Source organism: Panthera leo, chromosome C2, assembly GCF_018350215.1.
Source record: "Panthera leo isolate Ple1 chromosome C2, P.leo_Ple1_pat1.1, whole genome shotgun sequence".
NCBI lineage: Eukaryota > Metazoa > Chordata > Mammalia > Carnivora > Felidae > Panthera > Panthera leo.
Window position 1 is genome coordinate 107,449,100 of NC_056687.1, and position 23,069 is coordinate 107,472,168.

The window sequence follows — 23,069 nt, forward strand, 5'->3', positions numbered from 1 at the left end:
GTCAAATCATTAACCATTACCATTTTTAAGTCATTTGCAGTTATTGTTTTACTTTGATGCTTTTGCAATAGTGCTTCATCTTCAAGGAGATTCAGGAAAAAGACTGATAAATACCTAGAATATCGGTCTCATAACTTAAGATCATACCGTTGAACTAAGAATTTACACAGCTCTATTGGAGAAACTGATGGCTTCACAAAAGTAACAGAAGGTCAAGATCAAGGGAAATTAATTACAGGGGTGTTTGGGTGCTTCAGTTGGTTAAGCGCAGACTCTTGGTTTCAGCTCAGGTCATGATCTCATGGAGCCCTGTGTCTGTCAGTGCAGAGCCTGCTTGAGATTCTCTCTCTCCCTCTCTCTCAAATAAAACAAAAAGAGAAATTAATTATGAATGGGAGTGAATAAACTGAAAATTTTTAGGATTTTTATTTTTTGAAATACTGCTTTGTAAAAAAAAATTTTAAGTTTGAGAGAGAATGCAAGTGGGGTAGGAACAGAGAAAGAGGAAAGAGAGAATCCCAAGCAGATTCCCCACTGTCAGTGCAGGCCTGATGTGAGGCTTGAACTCATAAACTTTGAGATCATGACCTGAGCCAAAACAAAGAGATGGACCCTTAAGTGACGGAGCCACTCAGATGCCCCGAAATACTACTGTTTTTTCATCTTTTTTTTTTCCAGATATAGGAAAACCTTTCCTCAGCAATATAGTAATTTATACCTTTGTAAGCTCTGCCTACCTGATCACCCCAGAATTTGGAAACTCTCAGTATTCTTATATACTTATTGAACATATACAAATATATTGCCATAAGAATCTGTCTTCCTTATAACAGGACAGTTGGGAACACTGGTTTTATTAACTAAGGTTTTGACTGGAATGTCATATTTAAGAGAGATCTGCATAGGCTCAGATATAACTAGACAGCTTTAAGCAACTAATACTGACTTTATGGAGCCAATAAAGTACCTTGGAAATAGTGTGATACTTGCTTACAGGTTTTCAGCATTCTTACCAGGTAAGTAAAGAGGGCCACTTCCAGGCAGGTGCAGGAACCTCAGGATATTTTGGGGACCCTGTTAAAAAAGGAAGTAACCTAAATCCATAGGTATTGCAGGCAAAGCATGATGGCAAGTATTTTGCTTTATTTCTTAGCCTCAAGACCCTGTTAAAAATTCAACCTGAGATGTTTTATGAAAAGTTCCACCAAAGCAGATATAAAAGATCCTATATGATTAATCATGACTCTCACTGCACTTATATATAATCAAGCTAAGTTCATTGAAACTAGCCTTATTTGCAAATTAGTCTTAATGGTTATAATTGATAGAAATGGGGGTAATTGTAGAGAGAAAAAATGTTTTGACTGAAACTATGAACTTTTAGATATTAGATTCTAGTTCTATTAATTGACTTTGTTCTACCTGTAAACTAGACTAGATCCTTAATTTTAGTATCTCAAATCTGGTTACATCTTTCCAAAGTAACATTTCTGATTATCTCCCATTCTTTTTAAACATTGCAAGTGAATATGAATGACTTGGATGGGACCAGAGAAACCACCAGAACAGCATATGTATGGATAATTTTTTACTGGTTGTTGTGTGGCCAAAGATCACCACAGACATTTAACCTGCAAACCAGAAAGATCATTTGATTGTGACTTGCTGCCTTCACTCCATCTAAGATGCCTTGAAATTGGGATCTAGACATCTTCTCAACTGGCTACCCTCAGAACTAAGAAACCTTTTTACAATTCAGTCTCCCCAAACTGAGGCAGCACTCTGGGATATAGGCACTATCATAACCAGTATCACCACTGGATCTAGACTTTATGACATGGTGATAGGTCACCAATATCACCGTGACATCCAGACCTTATGTGACATGTTCTTTGCTATTGTAATTGAGGAGGAGAGCCAACCCATGGTTGCATTTATGTGGCAAAGCAGGCGGTATCAGTTTGCTAGGCTACCACCAGGATACCTTAGCAGTCCAGTAATAGCCTATAATGTTCCAACACAAGACATCCAGGCCTTTGATGAAAACACACGCAAAAACCCAGTATTTCCTATATATTGATGACATCCTTATTTATGGCGGTAACTAGAAAAAACACATTAGGGTCAAAATAGAATTAATTTAATTCCTTACACTCAGAAAATGGGAAATTGACCCAAGTGAGGTCCACATACTACAGTAAAAGTGCTAGGCAAAATTTAGTCCTCTGGAGGCATGAAAAAACACACACCCAGTCATAAAACAATATAAATTGTGAATTGACTCCTACCACAAAAGAAGCAGCTCAGAAACTGATAGGACTGTTTGGATATTTGGTATAGCACATACCACTTCTGGTGATAATATTAAAACACATTCATGAAATAAATAGGATGAGTAGAGAATTTAGATGGCTAGAGACTCAAGACAGCCTGTATTTGAAAAATGCTGTCAGAATGTTCAACACATTGGCATCATCTAATGAGGACTTTAAATACAAATTAGAGTGCCTGTACTCAGGAGAGTTTGCAGCAGCATCACTGTGGACCGAAACACCACAGAACTCCCAAGTTTTACCCAACTGGGCTTTACACTAAGGAGTTCCCATTGTCTGAGAACATACACCAACCAATTGAAAGGCTCACCTAAACATTCTACAAGGCCCTAGAAAATACACACTAAGAAAATAAACCAATTACACTTAAACTCCAAAAAACCCTTCTGTAGTAGATAAAGCAGACCTTTACAAAGAGATGGGAAGTACTCTTGACTATAAAGCTATAAAATAACAATGGTACATATCTGAGTGGGGCCACAGATTAAAAGTTGACCTGCATTAACTAAAAAAAATCTCAGCAATGCCAATAGTGGACTTGCTGGATTTTGAGGAGTAAGCTCAAGTGGTTAGGTAATAGGGACCACAGCAGTCAATGGTGCATGCTTTTATTTGCTTTATATATATGTATATGTATATGTATATATATATATATATATATATATATATATATATATATGTGTGTGTGTGTGTATATATATATAGTATAGTATATACTATATATATAGTAAATTTATATACATATATAAATTTATATATATATGTGTGTGTGTAGAGAGAGAGAGGGAGGTGGAATATGAATGTGCATGAGTGGAGGAGAAGGGAAGAAGGAGAGACAGAGAATCTCAAGCAGGCTCCATGCTTCACATGGAGTCCAATGCAGAACTCAATCCCACGGCCCTGGGATCATGGTCTTAGCTGAAAATCAAGAGTTGGACACTCAACCAACTGAGCCAGCCAAGTGTCCCAACAGTGCGTGATTTTAGATGGGTCAGCTTTCTTACCATCATACAGAATATCCTGGCAGTCAATCTGTAGAGGAATGACTAATAATGGACAAACCAGGATAGAATCAGGCTTGGGAGAATCAGCACAACATCAATTTATGGCTAAACTAATAGCTATAAAATTGGCAATTGAACAGTCTGTTAAGGAAAGTCACAACGAGGTATGTAATTTTTGGATCCAAGGATGGTAGGTAAATCATATAGCTAGCTCTCTGGTCAGGTCATGGCAGGACCTGGGAAATAGGATGTAAGAGCGTATGGGGTAATGACGACATATGGCAGAAAATAGCACTGGATGACATCTCCATATTGGTTACACACATCTCTGCACATCAGAAGGACAACTATGAAGTTACCAAATTTAATAACCAAGTAGACAAACTCACTAGGAAAACTAAAGAGGTAAAGATTCCTAAATTTATGAAAAAAAACGATTCATGGATAAGGATGAAATCAATTCAAAACATAATCATACATAAATAAGGACAATGGAACATAAAATGTGGACACACAGATATGCCAATGGATAGGATCATTGTATGGGCACATCACCAAACAGGTCATACTGGCAAACATGGCACTAGAACATTGTTGGAGAAAAGAAACATGTATATATCCACAAAATACCTTTAATTTAAAATTAAGGGATGTAATTGCCACAATTTTGAAGCTTAGAGGATTCATTCATTGATTCTTCATTAATGAATCATCCAGATACATTCAAAGACAACAAACCCTTCCAAATTATACAAAGTGATTACATGGAATGCTAGCCTATATCAGAGAATAAGTTATGTGTATCAACAATTTTATACACATCAATTACTCTATCCTTGTGGAAGAAATAATAAAAAAATCCACCATCTGAGCCTTAGAAATCTGGATTCCCTGCTCTGGTAGTTCAACCATCATAAAATCAGATCAGGGCACCTACTTCACATAAAAGCTAATCAAGAATGGGCTAAGGAACAAGGCATAATATGGAACTTCCTCTTACTCTACAACCCAACTGTCCCTGGATCAATTGAAAGGTATCATGGCTTAAGCAAAAGCTTAGGTTGCTTTCTAACAATCTAGATATGAAATCTTGGACTAAAATGATCTGGAAGGTGGCAGTCGCTACACCATAGATATAGAAAGGATGAAAAAACTGTTAGTATCGCAGGCAGCTACAGAGATAGGAATTAGCATTAATACCACCCCAGAATCTAAAACAGGAAAAGTATTAACTAAAAAACATAAGAATATGGGGAAAATCATGGCACCTGCCATAATAAAACCCTACTTGGTGACCAAAGGAAAAGGTATATTACAACAAATTAAAGACCATAATATGATGCATCTGTAAAAATTTCAGGCATATAGAACATCTTTTATCAACATTGAATGCTTGATGTTAGCTAGTATAATGTAGGATGATAATACTTGGGACAGTGTCAATAATTGTCATAACAACTATTGTTTCCCTTGAGTGGCAAGAACAAGAAAGAATTACAAATTTATGGGACACTGTGTTTTGCAGGCATGACTGCTTTGCATCTTCAACTCTATTATTAAGTAGGTCAGTGCAGCATGCTGCTTATTGGCCATACTCTTCTATTGCTTACTTTGGAAAGCATACTCAGTAAAGCTACAGATATTCCTCTGTAAAATCAGTTGTGCCCGTGTTCCAAAATGGACTACCTTCTGCTCCAAATTTAATTTGAGTCTGTGACATCCTCTTTTTCCTCCATGGATTGCCATTTTGGTCACCTTATAGCAACTGATGACTTAACTGCATTACAGGCATCACCAAGCTCAACCTCTCCACTTCTCCCTTCACTGTCAGCACCATCTACTCAGAAAACTTTAGTCAATGGAGAAACCAAATGGTTAGAGAAGCTGTTGAAGCAGTTGAAACTTGCTCTTCAATCTCCACATGAATTCCCAAGGATCTGAATGACACTAGGATGGAGTGTTGTGTATTGGTTTCAAAAGCACTAGTATACGAGAAAGACAAAGTTGTTTTTAGAAGTTGTCTTGATATCACAATAAAGTAAGCCCTATCAGGATGTATTCATCTCATCTGTTTTTACTCACAAGAATTAGCACAACTTCTGAGGGTCCCTGCTGGGAGCTTATCCATAAAAAACATATAAAGAAGTACCATGGCAAGGGGAAATTTAGACTAAATACTGTTTGTGGGGAGTATCCAAGAGTGTTTCATCTGAGCAAGGCTGTAGTTTCTAATGTAAATAACCAGTTCCAACACTCTGCATCTACCTTGATAGCACCCTGTACCCCACCCCAGCATTCTCCTATAGACCAACTCCACCCAAGCCCCTCACTTTGGCAGGCATCCCTCCAAAGCAGCTCCTGCCAAGCCACACTTGGAAGGTATATCTGGCTGGGACCAGTGCCAGTCTAAAGTAATTTCTTCCCTGAGGCAGAAACTAGCATACTTTAGTTCCAACAGCTGGGCCTCTTTGTTGCCTGTGAAGGGATGAAACCCTGCCCATTAGTACACCTGTAGCTATTGTAGAGGCTAATTACAGACAGCTAGGCTGAGTGCCAGGGCCACCAGACAGATCCTGCAGTGGATTCAGTCAGGCTTCTCATCAGCACAGGGAACAAACCTTGCCTATTGTGCTCCCAGCATGTGATTTTGGTCATTGCAACCATCTGGCCTGAAGACCAACCCCATCCACTAGCAGACCCACAGGAATCACACAGCACAGCCACAACAAGATGATGCATGCCATTCACACAGGAGACACTCCTAGGATGCCTGATTCTTATGACCAAGGGGGATTGCACTACTGGGCACCACAAGAGTTCTACACAAGGTCACTCTAAGACCAAGAGATGTACCTAATCTACCTAATACATAGAAACAGAGTTAGAAAAAATTAGAGAACAGGTTATTTTCCAAATGAATGAATAAGACAGAAATCACAGAAAAAGATTGAAAGGAAATGGAGATAAGTAATATGTCTGATAAAGAGATCAGAGTCATGGTCATAAAGATACTGGACTTGAGAAAAGAGTGGATGAACTCTGAGACCTTCAGAGTCTCAGAGTTGCCTAATATTAGCTAGTATATGCCTAAGAGATAAAAAATATTTTAAAAAGGATCTTCAACTAAGAGATAAAAAATATTTTAAAAAAGATCATTTAGAGCTCAAGAATAAATGAAATAAAATTTAACTAGAGGGAATCTACCACAAATTAGAAGACTCAGAAGAGGAAGAAGGGCCAACATTGTGGAGAAGTAGGGGGATCCAAGGTTCCATCCTCTCAAACAAAGCAGTGTTGAAGCCAAAGGACTTTGAACCCCAAGAGTCCAGGAGGCAAAGAGTTGCTTCCAGGGACCCACCAGGACAATCTGACAGGCCATAGGTGCATGATTGCAAACTGGGAGGGAGAAAACAAACAGAGGGGAGGGATCCCCTTCTGTGGAGAGACAAAGGGAAGAGAGAGAGGCTGGGGAAGCATAGGACTGTATTTGGAAGAGAGAAAAACCTCAGACAGGGACAGAGAAAGATCCAGCCTCTAACTGAGAGACTTTCTTCTGACTTTCTCCTGCCAGCATCACGCACCTGGGGAGGAGGGGGACCAGCCCTGGGCTCGGCGGCTAGGTCAGGGGTGCAGTCTGCAGTAGGAGAAAGCAGCCCCCTCCCTGGAATGCTGTGGGAAGAAGGTATAACCGTTCAAAGGACAAAGCCTGCCTGCATCCGCCAGCCAGAGACCACATATCTAGCAGCACAAACTGGTGCTTCCCCAGTACTGGGGGCCCATGGAGCAAGAGTTTGAATCCCAGCCAAGCACTAGGGCATAGGAGTTTTAGCAAGACAACCACCTCATTTGTGCCCTCAGCACAGTGAGGACGGCTCAAACAGAGTGGTTTGGTACACGTGGTCTGTGGAGGAAACACTGGGTTGTCGCCATTTTTCTCCCCACCACCACCAAGGAGGGGCCCTCAGGGATGAGACAGCGGGGCCCACAGTAGAGGCAGGATCCACCTACATCAAACCACACTCCTCTGCACCTGGTAACTTCCTATCTACTGGAGCAGGATTGACACTGAGGAACCAGATGGCCCCTCTTCCAGACCTGCACTCCTGCATTGCCTGGTTTAGTTCTTGGACAGTTCTTATTATATAGACGCATTCTTCCTTCCTTTTCTCCTTCTCATCTCTTTCCTCTAGTCTGGTTACTCTGGTTGTTGGTTTGTTTAAGCATACATATTTAATCCATTCTCTTGATACATGTTCTACAACTCCTTCTTTATTTTCCTTTCTCTCTCTCTGGATTAAGCCATATGGTTTCTCTGGTCAATTTATATTTTTTCTTTTTCCCCACCCCTGTCATTTCTCTCTTTGTATAGGATAAGGCCTCTTCCACCAGCACTGCCTCCACCCTGTTGTTTACTTGTGGCTGGTGTTTCTGGTGTGTGTGTGTGTGTGTTTGTGTGTTTGTTTTCTGTTTGTTTTTTTTGTTTTCCTTTCCAGGGCTACTTCAGTGAACAAATCAAAGCACATCTGGTGGAGGGTCCAAAACATCACTATGAGTGGGGAGATAAAGTAACCAAAGTCACAACAACAGAGAGCAAGTAACACTCTCCAAAAAATACCTCCTGAAGGGCCAGGCCCTGGACAGCATATGACCCCTCTTTAATATAGTAGTGCTTGCAGGTGCAGGGCACATAACAAACTTTTAAAACATATAAGGGACAGAAAACTAGCCAAGATGATGAAAAGGAAGAATTCTCCTCAAAAAAGATTCCAGGAAAAAATTACAGCTAAAGAATTGCTCAAAACAGATATAAAAAATATAACTTAACAGGAATTTAGAATAATAGTCATAAGATTAATTGCTGGGCTTGAAAAAAAAAAGCATAGAAGACAGCAGAGAATCTATTGCTGCAAAGATCAAGGAACTACAAAATATTAACGATGAATTTAAAAATGCTGTAAATGAGGTGTAAAATAAACCAAGTGGTCACAGCGAGAATTGAAGAGGCAGTAGGGACAATAGGTGAAATAGAAGATAAAATTATAGAAAAAGATGAAGTTGAGAAAAAGAGAAAAAAATTCTGCATCATGAGGGGAGAATTAGAGAACTAAGTGAATGAAATGGAACAATATCTGTATCATAGGAGTTCCAGAAGAAGAAGAGAGAGAAAGGGGCTGAAGGTGTACGTAAACAAATGATACTTGAACAAATGTACTTGAACTTCCCCAGTCTGGGGAAGGAAACAGACATTGAAATCCAGGAGGCACAGAGAACTCCCTTCAAACATAACTTGAATCAATCTTCTGCACTACATATCATAGTGAAATTGGCAAGAGAGAATTCTGAACGCAGCTAGGAATGAACGGGCCTTAACCTACAAAGGTAGGCACATAAGGGTAGTAGCAGATCTATCTACTGAAACTTGGCAGGCCAGAAAGGAGTGGCAGGAAATTTTCAATGTGATGAACAAGAAAAATATGCAGCCAAGAATCCTTTATCCAGCAAGCCTGTCATTCAGAATAGGAGAGAGAGAGGTTTTCCCGAACAAAAACTGAAGGAATTCATCACCACTAAACCAGCCCTACAAGAGATCCTAAGGGGGACTTTCTGAGTGAAATGTTGCAAGGACCACAAAGTACCAGAGACATCACTACAAGCATGAAACCTACAGATAACACAATGACTCTAAACCCATATCTTTCAATAATAATACTGAATGTAAATGGACTAAATGTTCCAATCAAAGACATAGGGTATCAGAATGGATTAAAAAACAAAACAAAACAAGACTCATCTATTTTCTGTCTACATCTATTTGCTATCTACCCATTTTAGACCTGAGGACACCTTCAGATTGAAAGTAAGGGGACGGAGAACCATCTATTATGCTACTGGAACTCAAAAGAAAGCTGGAGTAGCCATACTTATATCAGACAAACTAGATTTTAAACTAAAGGCTGTAATAAGAGATGAAGAAGGGCATTATCATAATTACAGAATCTATCCATCAAGAAGAGCTAACAATTATAAACGTCTATGCACCAAATTCGGAAGCACCCAAATATATAAAACAATCACAAACATAAGCAATCTTATTGGTAAGAATGTGGTAATTGCAGGTGACTTTAATACTCCACTTATAGCAATGGACAGATCATCTAGATCAATCTAGATCATCTAGAAAACCAATAAAGAAACACTGGTCCTGAGTGATACCCTGGGCCAGGTGGACTTGACAGATACACTTAGAACTTTTCATCCTAAAGCAGCAGAATACACATTCTTCTCAAGTGCACATGTAACATTCTCCAAGATACATCACATATTGGGTGACAAAACAGCCCTCAATAAATATAAAAGAATTGAGATCATACTATGCACACTTTCAGATCACAATGCTATGAAACTTGAAATAACCACAGGAAAAAATTTGGAAAATCTCCAAATGCATGGATGTTAAAGAACATCCTACTAAAGAACGAATGGGTCAACCAGGCAATTAAAGAAGAAATTTAAAGATAAATGGAAAAAATGAAAATGAAAACACAGCAATCCAAACCCTTTAGGATGCAGCAAAGGCAGTCCTAAGAGAAAAATACATTGCAATCCAGGCCTGTCTCAAGAAACAAGAAAAAAAATCCCAAATTCAAAATCTAACAGTACACCTAAAGGAACTAGAAGCAGAACAGCAAAGAAACCCCAAACCCAGCAGAAGAAGAGAAATAATAAAGATCAGAGCAGAAACAAACAATATAGAATTAAAAAAAAGACCACAAAAAACCCAGATCAATGAAACTAAGAGTTGTTTCTTCTTAAAATAAACAAAATTGATAAACTTCTAGCCAGACTTCTCAAAAGACAACCAATCCCTCAGAAATACAAGAAATTATCAGATTACTATGAAAAATTATATGCCAACAAACTGGACAACCTGGAAGAAATGGACAAATTCCTAAACACCCACACACCACCAAAACTCAAACAGGAAGAAATAGAAAATTTGAATAGACCCATAACTAGTGAAGACATTGAATCAGTTATCAAAAATCTCCCAACAAGTAAGAGTCCTGGACCAGATGACTTCCTGAGGAATTTTACCAGACATTTAAAACAGAGTTAATACCTATCCTTCTCAAGCTGTTCCAAAAAAATAGAAATAGAAGGATAGAAATAGAGCCCAGAAAACTTCTGGGCTCATTCTATGAAGGCAGCATTACCTTGATTCCCAAACCAGACAGAGACCCCACAAATAAGGAGAACTACAGGCCAATATCCCTGATGAACATGGATGCAAAAATTCTCAACAATATACAAGCAAATTGAATTCAACAGTATATAAAAAGAATTATTCACATGATCAAGTGGGATTCATTCCTGGGCTGCAGGGCTGGTTAAATATTTGCATATCAGTGTGATACATCACATTAATAAAAGAAAGGATCAGAACCATATGATCCTGTCAATCGATGCAGAAAAAGCATTTGGCAAAATGCAACATCCTTTCTTAATAAAAACTCTTAAGAAAGTCAGGATAGAAGGAACATACTTAAATATCATAAAAGCCATATATGAAAAGCCCACAGTTAATATCATCCTTAATGGGGAAATACTGAGAGCTTTCCCCCTGAGATCAGGAACACGACAGGGATGTCCACTCTCACCACTGTTGTTTAACATAGTGTTAGAAGTCCTAGCATCAGCAATCAGACAACAAAATGAAATAAAAGGCATCAAAATTGGCAAAAAAGAAGTCAAACTTTTACTTTTTACAGACAATAGGATACTCTACATGTAAAATCTGAAAGACTACACCAAAAGACTGCTAGAACTGATACATGAATTCAGCAAAGTCTCAGTATAAATTCAATATACAGAAGTCAGTTGCATTTCTAGACACCAATAATGAAACAACAGAAAGAGAAATAAACTTATCCCACTTATAATTGCACCAAGAACCATAAAATACCTAGGAATAAATCTAACCAAAGATGTAAAAGATCTGTATGCTGAAAACTATAGAAAGCTTATGAAGGAAATTGAAGAAGACACAAAGAAATTGAAAGACATTCCATGCTCATGGATTGGAAGAATAACTATTATTGAAATGTCAATACTACCCAAAGCAATCTACACATTCAAAGCAATTCCAATAAAAATTGCACCAGCATTCTTCTTAAAGCTAGAACAAACAATCATAAAATTTGTGTGGAACCACAAAAGACCCTGAATAGCCAAAGTAATATTGAAGAAGAAAACCAAAGTGGGAGGCATTACAATACCAGACTTTAGTCTCTACTACAAAGCTTTAATCATCAAGACAGTATGGCACAAAACAGACACATAGACCAATGGAATAGAATAGAGAACACAGAATTGACCCACGAATGTATGGCCAACTATTCTTTGACAAAGCAGGAAAGAATAGCCAATGGAATAAAGTCAGTCTCTTCAGCAAATGGTGCTGGGAAAACTGGACAGTGACATGTAGAAGATTCAACCTGGACCACTTTCTTACATCATACACAAAAATAAACTCAAAATGGATTAAAGACCTAAATGTGAGACAGGAAACCATCAAAACTTTAGAGGAAAAAGAAGACAACAACCTCTTTGACCTCAGTTGCAGCAATTTCTTGCTTGGACACATCTCCAAAGGCAAGGGAATTAAAAGAAAAAATGAACTATTGGGACCTCATCAAGATAAAAAAGTTTCTGCACTGCAAAGGGCTAGTATCCAAGATCTATAAAGAACTCACCAAACTCCACACCCAAAAAACAAATTATCTGGTGAAGTAATGGGCAGAAGACATGAATAGACACGTTTCCAAAGAAGACATCCAGATGGCCCTTGGAAAGATGGGCATGAAAAGATGCTCAACATCACTCATTATCAGGGAAATACAAATCAAAGCCACACTGAGATATCACCTCACACTGGTCAGAGTGGCTAACATTAACAACTCAGGAAACTATAGATGCTGGCTAGGATGTGGAGAAATGGGAACCCTCTTACACTGCTGGTAGGAATGCAAACTGGCACAGCCACTCTGGAAAACAATGTGGAGGTTCCTCAAAAAATTAAAAAGAGAACTACCCTGTGATCCAGCAATAGCACTGCTAGGAATTTACCCAAGGGATACAGAAGTGCTGATGCGTAGGGGCATATGTACCCCAAAGTTTATAGCAGCACTTTCAACAATAGCCAAATTATGGAAAGAGCCTAAATGTCCATCAACTGAATAACGGATAAAGAAGATGTGGTTTATATACACAATGGAATACTACTTGACAATGAGAAAGAATGAAATCATGCCATTTGTAGCAATGTGGATGGAACTGGAAGGTATTATGCTGAGTGAAATAAATCATTCAGAGAAGAGCAGATATCATATGTTTTCACTCATGTGGATATTGAGAAACTTAACAGAAGTCCATGGGGGAAGAAAAGGGGAAAAACTAGTTACAAACAGAGAGTGAGAGAGGCAAACCACAAGAGACTCTTAATATAGAGAACAAACTGAGGGTGGATGGGGCATGGGAGAGGGGAAAATGGGTGATTGGCATTGGGGGGGGCACTTATTGGGATGAGCACTGGGTGTTATGTAAGGCAATTTGACAATAAATTATATTTGAAAAATAAAAAAAAATAAGTCTAAAAAATATGAAGAATGGATCATTAATCTGGAAGACCAGGTAATGGAAACAATCAAGCTGAACAATAAAGAAAAATTATAATAAATGAAACTAGATTGAAGGACCTCTGTGACATCATCAAGCATAATACTCATATTATAGGGATCCCAGAAAGAGAAAAGTGGGCACAAAACTTATTTGAAGAAATAATAACTGAAAATTTTCCTAATCTGGGGAAGGAAACAGACATCCAGATCCAGGAAGCAGAGAGATTCCCAAACAATAAACCCAAGGAGGTCTGCAGCAAGACACATAAAATGGCAAAGATTAATGATAGAGAATCTTAAAAGCAGCAAGAGAAAAACTAACAGTAACATATAAGTGAAACCCCATAAAGCTATTTTTCAGCAGAAAATTCGTAGGACAGAAAGTGCTGAAAGAAAAAAAAAAAAAAGACTTACAACCAAGAATACTCTATCCAGCAATGTCATCATTCAGAATTGAAGGAGAGAAAGGCATTTCTCATACAAACAAAAGTTAAAGGAGTTCATCACCACTAAATCAGCCTTACAAGAAATGTTAAAGGGAATTCTTTAAGTGGAAAGAAAATGCTATAACTAGAAGAATGAGAATTATGAAAGGAAAAAAAATTCACTGGTAAAAACAAATATATAGTAAAGGTGGTAGATTAATAACTTATAATGCCAAAATGGAGATTAAAATACAAAAGTAGTAAAATAAATTATATGTACTGAAATTAAACAAGGGATACACAAAATGCAAGGATGTAAAGTATGACCTTATTTGTATGAAATGTTGAGGGGGTAGTAAAAATGTAGTGCTTTTAGTTCATGTTTGAACTTAAGCAACATCAACTTAATATAGACTACTGTATACATGCAGTATTATATATAAACCCCATGGTAACCACAAATCAAAGCCTATGATACACAAAAAAATAAAAGGAAAGGAATCAAAGTTAACACTAAAGCATAAAACCACACACACACACACACACACACACACAAAACCAGAAAAGAATGAACAGTTGGCACAAAAACAGACACTCAGATCAATGGAACAGAATAGAGAACTCAGAAATGGACCCACAAATGTGTGGCCAACTAATCTTTGACAAAGCAGGAAACAATATCCAATGGAATAAAGACAGTCTTTTTAGCAAGTGGTGCTGGGAAAATTGGACCGCGACATGCAGAAAAATGAACCTGGACCACTTTCTTACACCATACACTCAAAATGGATGAAAGACCTCAACGTAAGACAGGAAGCCATCAAAATCCTTGAGGAGAAAGCAGGCAAAAACCTCTTTGACCTTGGCCACAGCAGCTTCTTACTCAACACGTCTCCAGAGGCAAGGGAAACAAAAACAAAAATGAACTATTGGGACCTCATCAGAATAAAAAAGCTTCTGCACAGCGAAGGAAACAATTAGCAAAACTAAAAGGCAACCGACGGAATGGGAGAAGATATTTGCAAACAGCATTATCAGATAAAGGGTTAGTGTCCAAAATCTACAAAGAACTTCTCCAACTCAACACCCAAAAAAACAAATAATCCAGTGAAGAAGTAATCATGGGCAAAAGACATGAATAGACACTTCTCCAAAGAAGACATCCAGATGGCCAACCAACACACAAAAAGATGCTCAACATCACTCATCATCAGGGAAATACAAGTCAAAACCACAATGAGATATCACCTCACACCTGTCAGAATGGCTAACATTAACAACTCAGGCAACATCAGATGTTGGTGAGGATGCAGAGAAATAGGATCTCTCTTGCGCTGCTGGTGAGAATGCAAACTGGGCAGCTACTCTGGAAAACAGTATGGAGGTTCCTCAAAAAACTAAAAATAGAACTACCCTATGACCCAGCAATTGCACTACTAGGTATTTATCCTACAGATACAGGTATGCTGTTTTGAAGGGACACATGCATCCCAATGTTTATAGTAGTGTTATCAACAATAGCCAAAGTATGGAAAGAGCCCAAATGTCCATCAATGGATGAATTGATAAAGAAGATGTGGTATATATACAATGGAGTATTACTTGGCAATCAAAAAGAATGAAATCTTGCCATTTGCAACTATGTGGATGGATCTAGAGGGTATTATGCTAAGAAAAATTAGAGAAAGACAAATATATGACTTCACTCATACGAGGACTTTAAGACACAGAACAGATGAACATACGGGAAGAGAAGCAAAAATAATATAAAAACAGAGAGGGGGACAAAACATAAGAGATTCTTAAATATGGAGGACAGAGGGTTACTGGAGGGGTTGGGGGGGGGGATGGGCTAAATGTTATAAGGAATCTACTCCTGAAATCATTGTTGAACTATGTGCTAACTAATTTGGATGTAAATTAAAGAAGAGAAAAAAAAAAAAGAAAAAAACAAGAAGGAACAGAAAAGAACTATAAAAACACTTCAGAAAACAATGATCAAAATGGAAATACATACATATCAATAATTACATTAAAAGTAAATGGAAGGGCACCTAGGAGGCTCAGTCGATTAAGTATCCGACTTCATCTGAGGTCATGATCTCTCAGTTTGTGAGTTTGAGCCCCACTTTGGGCTCTGTGCTGACAGCTGGGAGCCTGGAGCCTGTTTAGGATTCTTTCTCTCTCTCTCTCTCTGCCCCTCTCCCGCTCATGCTCTCTCTTGCACACGTGCACGTTCTCTCTCACTCTTTCTCTCTCAAAAATAAATAAACATTAAAAAAAAGTAAATGGGGGCGCCTGGGTGGCGCAGTCGGTTAAGCGTCCGACTTCAGCCAGGTCACGATCTCGCCGTCCGTGAGTTCGAGCCCCGCGTCAGGCTCTGGGCTGATGGCTCGGAGCCTGGAGCCTGTTTCCGATTCTGTGTCTCCCTCTCTCTCTGCCCCTCTCCCGTTCATGCTCTGTCTCTCTCTGTCCCAAAAATAAATAAAAAAAAAACGTTGAAAAAAAAAAAAAAAAAAAAAAAAGTAAATGGACAAAATGTTCCAATCAAAAAAATATGGTAACTGAATAGAAAAAAAAACAAAACCCTTTTCTATGCTGTCTACAAGGGACTCCCTTCAGACCTAAAAACAGATAGTCTGAAAGTGAAGGCATGGAAAATAATATTTCATGCAAATAGAAGAAAAAAAAACCTAGGGTACCAATACTTTAGTTGACAAAATATACATTAAAACAAATGATAAAATGATCATTTGATAAATGATCAATGATAAAATGATAAACAAAACATGGGAACATAAATATTGTAAATATATATGTACCCAATATAGAAGCACCCAAATACTTAAATATTAAGAGACATAAAGGGAGAAATAGTAATATAACAATAGAGGACTTTAATATTCGATGTACAACAATGGATAGATCAGACATAAAATGCAACAGAAAATCAAGAAAAACACATTAGATCAGAAAGACTTAACAGATATCTTCAGAACATTCCATCCCAAAACAACAGATTACACATTTTTTCAAGTGCACATAGTACATTCTCCAGGATATATGCCATATCAGGCCACAAAACAAACCTCAAAAAAATTTAAGAAGACTGAAATCCTATCAAGCATCTTTTCTGATCACAACAGTATGACTAGAAATCAATTACAAGGAAACAATTGCATAAAAAACACATGTAGGTTAAACAACAGGATATTAAGAAAAGGAGGGGTCAATGTAGAAATCAAGAAATCTAAAAAATACACGGAAACTAATGAAAACAGAAACAAAACGATACAAACATTTTCAACACAACAAAAGCAGGTCTAAGAGGAAAGTTAATAGCAATACAAGCTTACCTCAAGAAACAAAAAAGTCTTAAACAATTGACCCATACACCTAAAGGAATCAGAAAAAGAAGAATAAAAAATCCCAAAGTCAGTGGAAAAATAATAAGGATTAGAGCAGAAACAAACAAGATACTAAAACAAAAACAAAAGTTTAATAAAAAGGAGAGCTGACTGAAAAAAAATTGATACATCTTTAACGAATAAAGAAAAAAGAGAAAGAGAAATAACATCAGATAACACAGAGACAAAAAGGATTATAAGAGAATATGAAAAATTAAATCCCAACAAAATGGACAATATGGAAGAAATAAATAGAAACACACAATCTTCCAAAATCAAATTAGGAAGAAATAGAAAATGTAACAAATTATAAGAAAGGAAATAGAATCAGTAGAAAAACAAAAACAAAAACAACTCTCAGGAACCTAAGTTCAGGAAAGATAGCTTCACAGGTAAATTTTCCCAACATCTAAAGAAGAGTTAATACATACTTAAACTATTCAAAAAAAACAGAAGAGGAAGCAAAGTTTCAAATTCATTCTACAAGGTGAGAATTGCCCTGATACCTAAATAAGACAAACACACTGTAGAAAAAGAAAACTTCAGGCCAATACTTCTAATGTCCACAGATACAAATATATTGCCAAATATTCTTACCAAACCGAAATGAAAATCATATTAAAGAAATGATTCACCATGATCAAGGGTATATATTACCAAGACCCAAAGAAGATTCAATAGTCCAAATCAACCAATCTGATACAACATATTAACAAAAGGATAAAAACCATATGAGTGTCTCACAAGATGTACAAAATATTTGACAAAATTCAGCATTTGTTCAATATAAAAATTCTCCAAAAAGTAGGTATAGAAAAACATAATTCAACATAATAAAACTAAAATAGGAAAGACACACAACTACCATAATACTAAATGAAGAGAAGTTGAAAGTTTTTTCTCTATAATCAGAAACAAATATGTCCACACTCACCACTTTAATTCAGTAGAGTACTGGAACTCTTAGCCATAGCAATCATATAATAAATAAAAAACATCCAGACTTATAAGAAAGAAGTAAAGCTGTCATATTTTCAGGAGACACAATAATATGTATATAATATATATTATATAAAATAGAGAAATACACAACACTGAAGAGTCCACAAAAAACTATTAGAATGAACAAATGTGTAAGTAAAGTTGCAGGGTACAAAATTAATAAACCTAAATTGGTTGTGTCTCAAACTATACTAAGAACAAAGTAGAAGAAACAGAAATTGCACACACATAAAAATTACAACAGCACCAAAAAAGACAAAAATACCTAGAAATGAACTTAATCACAAACGTTTCTACCCTGAAAACTATAAAACACTGATGAAAGAAATTCAAAAAAGCATAACTAATGGAGAGATAGAACATGCTAATGGGGGAGAAGTACTAATAATTTTAAAATTCCACACTACAAAAAGCAACTACATATTTAATGCAATCCCTATCAAAATTGCAATAGTACTTTTCAAAGAACTGGAATAAATAATTTACAAATGTGTATAGAAATTGCAAAACACTCTGGAGAGCCAAAGCAATCTTAAGAAAAAGCTGGAGGTAACACAATCACTGATTTCAAAATGTATGACAAATATATAGCCATCAAAAGAATATGGCACAGGAATAAAAACAGACATATAGATGGCACAAAAACAGACACATAGATTAATGGAACACAATAGAAAACCCAGAAATGGACCCACAACCATATGGCCAACTCATCTTTGACAAAGCAGGAAAGAATATCCAATGGAAAGAAGACAATCTCTTCAACAAATTGTGCTGGCAAAACTGGACAGCAACATGCAGAAGAATGAAACTGAACCACTTTCTTACACCACGCACAAAAATAAATTCAAAATGGATGAAAGGCCTAAATGTGAGACAGGGAACCATCAAAATCCTAGAGAACACAAGCAATAACTTCTCTGACTTCACTGGAGCAAATACTTATTAGACACATTGCTAAAGGCAAGGGAAACAAAAGCAAACATGAACTATTGGGACTTCATCAAGGTAAAAAATTTCTACACAGTGAAAGAAATAATCAACAAAACTAAAAGGCAGCCTATGGAATGGGAGAAGATATTTGCAAACAACATATCCCATAAAGGGTTAGTATCCAAAATCCATAAAGAACTTTTCAAAATCAACACCTGAAAAACAAATGACCCAGTTAAGAAAGGGGCAGAAGACATGAATAGACGCTTTTACAAAGAAGACATCTAGATGGCCAACAGAAGTTGAAAAGGTGCTCAACATCATTCATCATCGGGGAAATACAAATCAAAACCACAAGAAGGTACCACCTCACACCTGTCAGAATGGCTGAAGTTAACAACATAAGAAACAACAGGTGTTGGCAAGGATGTGGAGAAAGGGGAACTCTCTTGCACAGTTGATGGAAATGCAAACTGGTGCAGCCACTCTGGAGAATAGCCACTCTGGGTGTTCCTCAAGAAACTAAAAATAGAAGTACACTACGATCCAGCAATTGCACTATTAGGTATCTACCCAAAGGATTAAAAAATGCAGATTAGAAGGGGTACATGCACCCCAGCACATAGCAGTATTATCAACAATAGCCAAACTACGCAGAGAGCCCAAATGTCCATTGATCAGTGAATAAAGATGTGGTGTATATAAACACAATGGAATATTACTCAGCCATAGGAAAGAATGAAATCTTGCCATTTACCATGACATGGATGGAGCTAGAATGTATTACGCTAAGTGAAATAAGTCAGTCAGAGAAAGACAAATACTATATGATTTCGCTCATATGTGGAGTTTAAGAAACAAAACATATGAACATATGGTAAGGAGAGGGGGAGAGAGAAGAAAGGGAAACAAACTACAAGAGACTCTTTTTTTTATTTTTATTTTTTAACGTTTATTTATTTTTGAGACAGAGAGAGACAGAGCACGAACGGGGGAGGGGCAAAGAGAGAGGGAGACACAGAATCGGAAGCAGGCTCCAGGCTCTGAGCCATCAGCCCAGAGCCCGACACAGGGCTCGAACTCACGGACCACGAGATCGTGACTTGAGCCGAAGTCGGACGCTCAACTGTCTGAGCCACCCAGGCGCCCCACAAGAGACTCTTAAACACAGAGAAACAAACTGAGGATTGATAGAAGTGGGTGGAGGATGGACTAGATGGGTGATGGGTATTAAGGAGTGCATTTGTTATGATAGGCTAGATACTCCTGAAACTAACACATAACTAACTAAAATTTGCATTTAAAAAAGGAAGAATAACAATAAAGAAAAACTCTGTGAAAAAAAAAAAAACAACAGACATATAGAACAATGGAACAGAATAGGAAGCACAGAAATAAACCCCTGACTATATGATCAATCTACAACAAAGGAGGCATACATAGACAATGGGAAAAAGACAGTCTCTTCAGTAAATGGGGCAAGGAAGACAAGACAGCTATATGCACAAGAATTAAATGGAACCATTGTTTGTATCATAAACAAAAATAGGCACAAAATGGATTAAAAACCTAAATATGAGGCCCGAAGTCACTAAACTCCTAAAAGAGGGGCACCTGGATGGCTCAGTCAGTTAAGTATCCAACTTCAGCTCAGGTCATTATCTCATGGTTTGAGCCCCACGTCAGGTTCTGTGCAGTCACCTTGGGGCCTGGAGCCTGCTTTGGATTCTGTCACTCCTCTCTCTCTGTCCCTCCACTGCTCACACTCTGTCTCTCTCTCAACAATAAACAAATATTAAAAAAAAAAAAAAAACCTCTAAAAGAAAACATAGTAGTCCCATGGGCATTGGCCTTAGCAACATTTTTCTAGATATGTCTCTTCAAGCAGAAGAAACAAAAGAAAAAAACCTATTGAGAGTATGCTTAAAAAAAAAAAAAAAACTTTTATACAGCAAATGAAACCATCAACAATACAAAAGACATACTAAAAGTCAAAACTGTTAGTAAATGATGTATCAGAGAAGCTTAATATTCAAAATCTGTAAAGAAATTATCCTACTCTGGATGGATAAAGAAGATGTGGTATACACACACACACACACACACACATACACACACACACACAATGGAGTATTACTCAGCAATCAAAAAGAATGAAATCTTGCCATTTACAACTACATAGATGGAACTGGAGGGTATTAATGCTAAGTGAAATTAGTCAGAGAAAGACAAATACCATATGAATTCACTCATATGAGGAATTTAAGATACAAAATGATGAACATTTTGAGAAGGGAAGCAAAAATAATATAAAAACAGGGAGGGGGACAAAACATAAAAGACTCTTAAATATGGAGAACAAACAGAGGGATGCTGGAGGGGTTGTGGGAGGGGAGATGGTCTAAATGGGTAAGGGGCATTAAGGAATCTACTCCTGAAATCATTGTTGCACCATATGCTAACTTGGATGTAAATTAAACAAATTTTTTAAAAATTAAAAAAATAAAAGCATGATTAAAAAGAAATTATTCAACTCCACACAAAAAACGCTGCAATTAAAAAATGGAAGACTAGAATAGGCATTTTTCCAAAGAACTCATCCAACTGGTCACCAGCAGCATGCAAAGATGCTCAACATCATTAATCATCAAGGGAATGCAAAATGAAACAAAAAATCAGGTAAAATCACACACCAGTCACATTAGCTACAATTAAAAAAGTAAGTGCTGGCCAGGATGTGGAGAAAAAGGAAGCACTGTGCATATTTAATAGGAATATAAATTATGAAACACTGTGGAAAATGTATGGTGGTTCCCCAAAACAAATACAGAAGTATGTGATTTAGTAACTCCACTGCTAGGTATTTACACAAAGAAAACGAAAACACACATTCAAAAAGATTCAATAAACAGGTCTGTGTTTATTGCCGCATTGTTTACAATAGCCAACATATGGAAGCTACGTAAGTGTCCATTCATAAATGATTGAATAAGGAAGGTGTTTTTGTGTGTGTGTGTGTGTGTGTGTGTGTGTGATATACACACACGTGTGTGTGTGTATATGTATCTCACATGTGATACACACACACACACACACACACACACACACACACACACACACAGAAATGTAACTCAGCCATAAAAGAGTGAAAATGTCCCATTTGTGACAACATGGATAGAACTACAGGGTATTATGCTAAGTTACATAAATCAAAGATGAATACCATGTGATTTTTCTTATATGTGGAATCTCCAAATCACAACAAATAGACAAGCAAACAAACAGAAGGAAATCCATAAACACAAAGAACAAACTGGTGGTGGACTGAGATGAGGAGAGTGAGAAGGGAACAATAGGTGAAAAAAATGTGAGGTAAAAACTTCCATTATGATATAAGAAGTCATGAAAACTAAAGTGTAGCATAGGTCATATAGTCACTAGCATTGAAATAGTATTCTATGAGGACAGATTAAAGATGCACTTGTGAGCATTGTAAAATGTCAAGAGCTATCACATCACTATGTTGTTTACGTGATGCTAATTTAACATTAATATTAACCAAAGGTTAATAAAATAACCATTAAATTAAAAAAGATTAATACCTAACTTTTATTTTTATTTTTATATTTTTTTGTTTTTATTATTTTTGAGAGAGAGAGAGGGAGACAGAGTGTGGGGGGCGGTGGGGCAGAAAGAGAGACACAGAATCCAAAGCAGGCTCTAGGCTCCAAGTGGTCAGCATAGAGCCTGACACAGGGCTTGAACTCATGAACCATGAGATCATGACCTGAGCCGAAGTCAACTGACTGAACCATGCCTCAAGATTAATAACTTTTAAATCAATACATAACATAGAAACCAAAGGACAACTTCCAAATTCACTCTAGAGATGAATATCACTTTGATCAAAATTAGACCAAAATCTTATCCACAAAGACAAAACCCCCCACAAAGTTACTGAAATTTCTGTAGTACAGAAATAGAAAACTTGAGACCAATATCTCAGGTGAACATAGATGGAAAAAGCCTCACCAAAACAAACTCAACATACATTAAAGGAACCATTAAGAAGAAGAAGTGGGCAGGGGCACCTGGGTCCCTCAGTTGGTTAAGCATCTGACTTTGGCTTAGGTCTTGATCTCATGGTTCCTGGGTTCGACCCCTGGGTTTGGCTCTGTGCTCACAGCTCAGAGCCTGGAGGTTGTTTGGATTCTATGTCTCCCTCTCTCTGCCCCTCCCCTGCTCACACTATCTCTCTCTCTCTCTCTCTCTCTCTCTCTCTCTCACT

At 37.3% G+C, this 23,069-nt stretch overlaps 1 long non-coding RNA gene across 6 annotated transcripts in view; it reads right to left on the bottom strand.

The window, feature by feature from the left end:
* The window catches only part of LOC122198397, a 70,215-nt gene that overhangs the window by 29,503 nt on the left and 17,643 nt on the right, over positions 1 to 23,069 (bottom strand). For all 6 annotated transcript variants that reach the window (XR_006192961.1, XR_006192965.1, XR_006192964.1 and 3 more), the window contains one exon: positions 1,014 to 1,074. This is a non-coding gene — a long non-coding RNA (uncharacterized LOC122198397). The remainder of the gene's footprint in view (positions 1 to 1,013; positions 1,075 to 23,069) is intronic.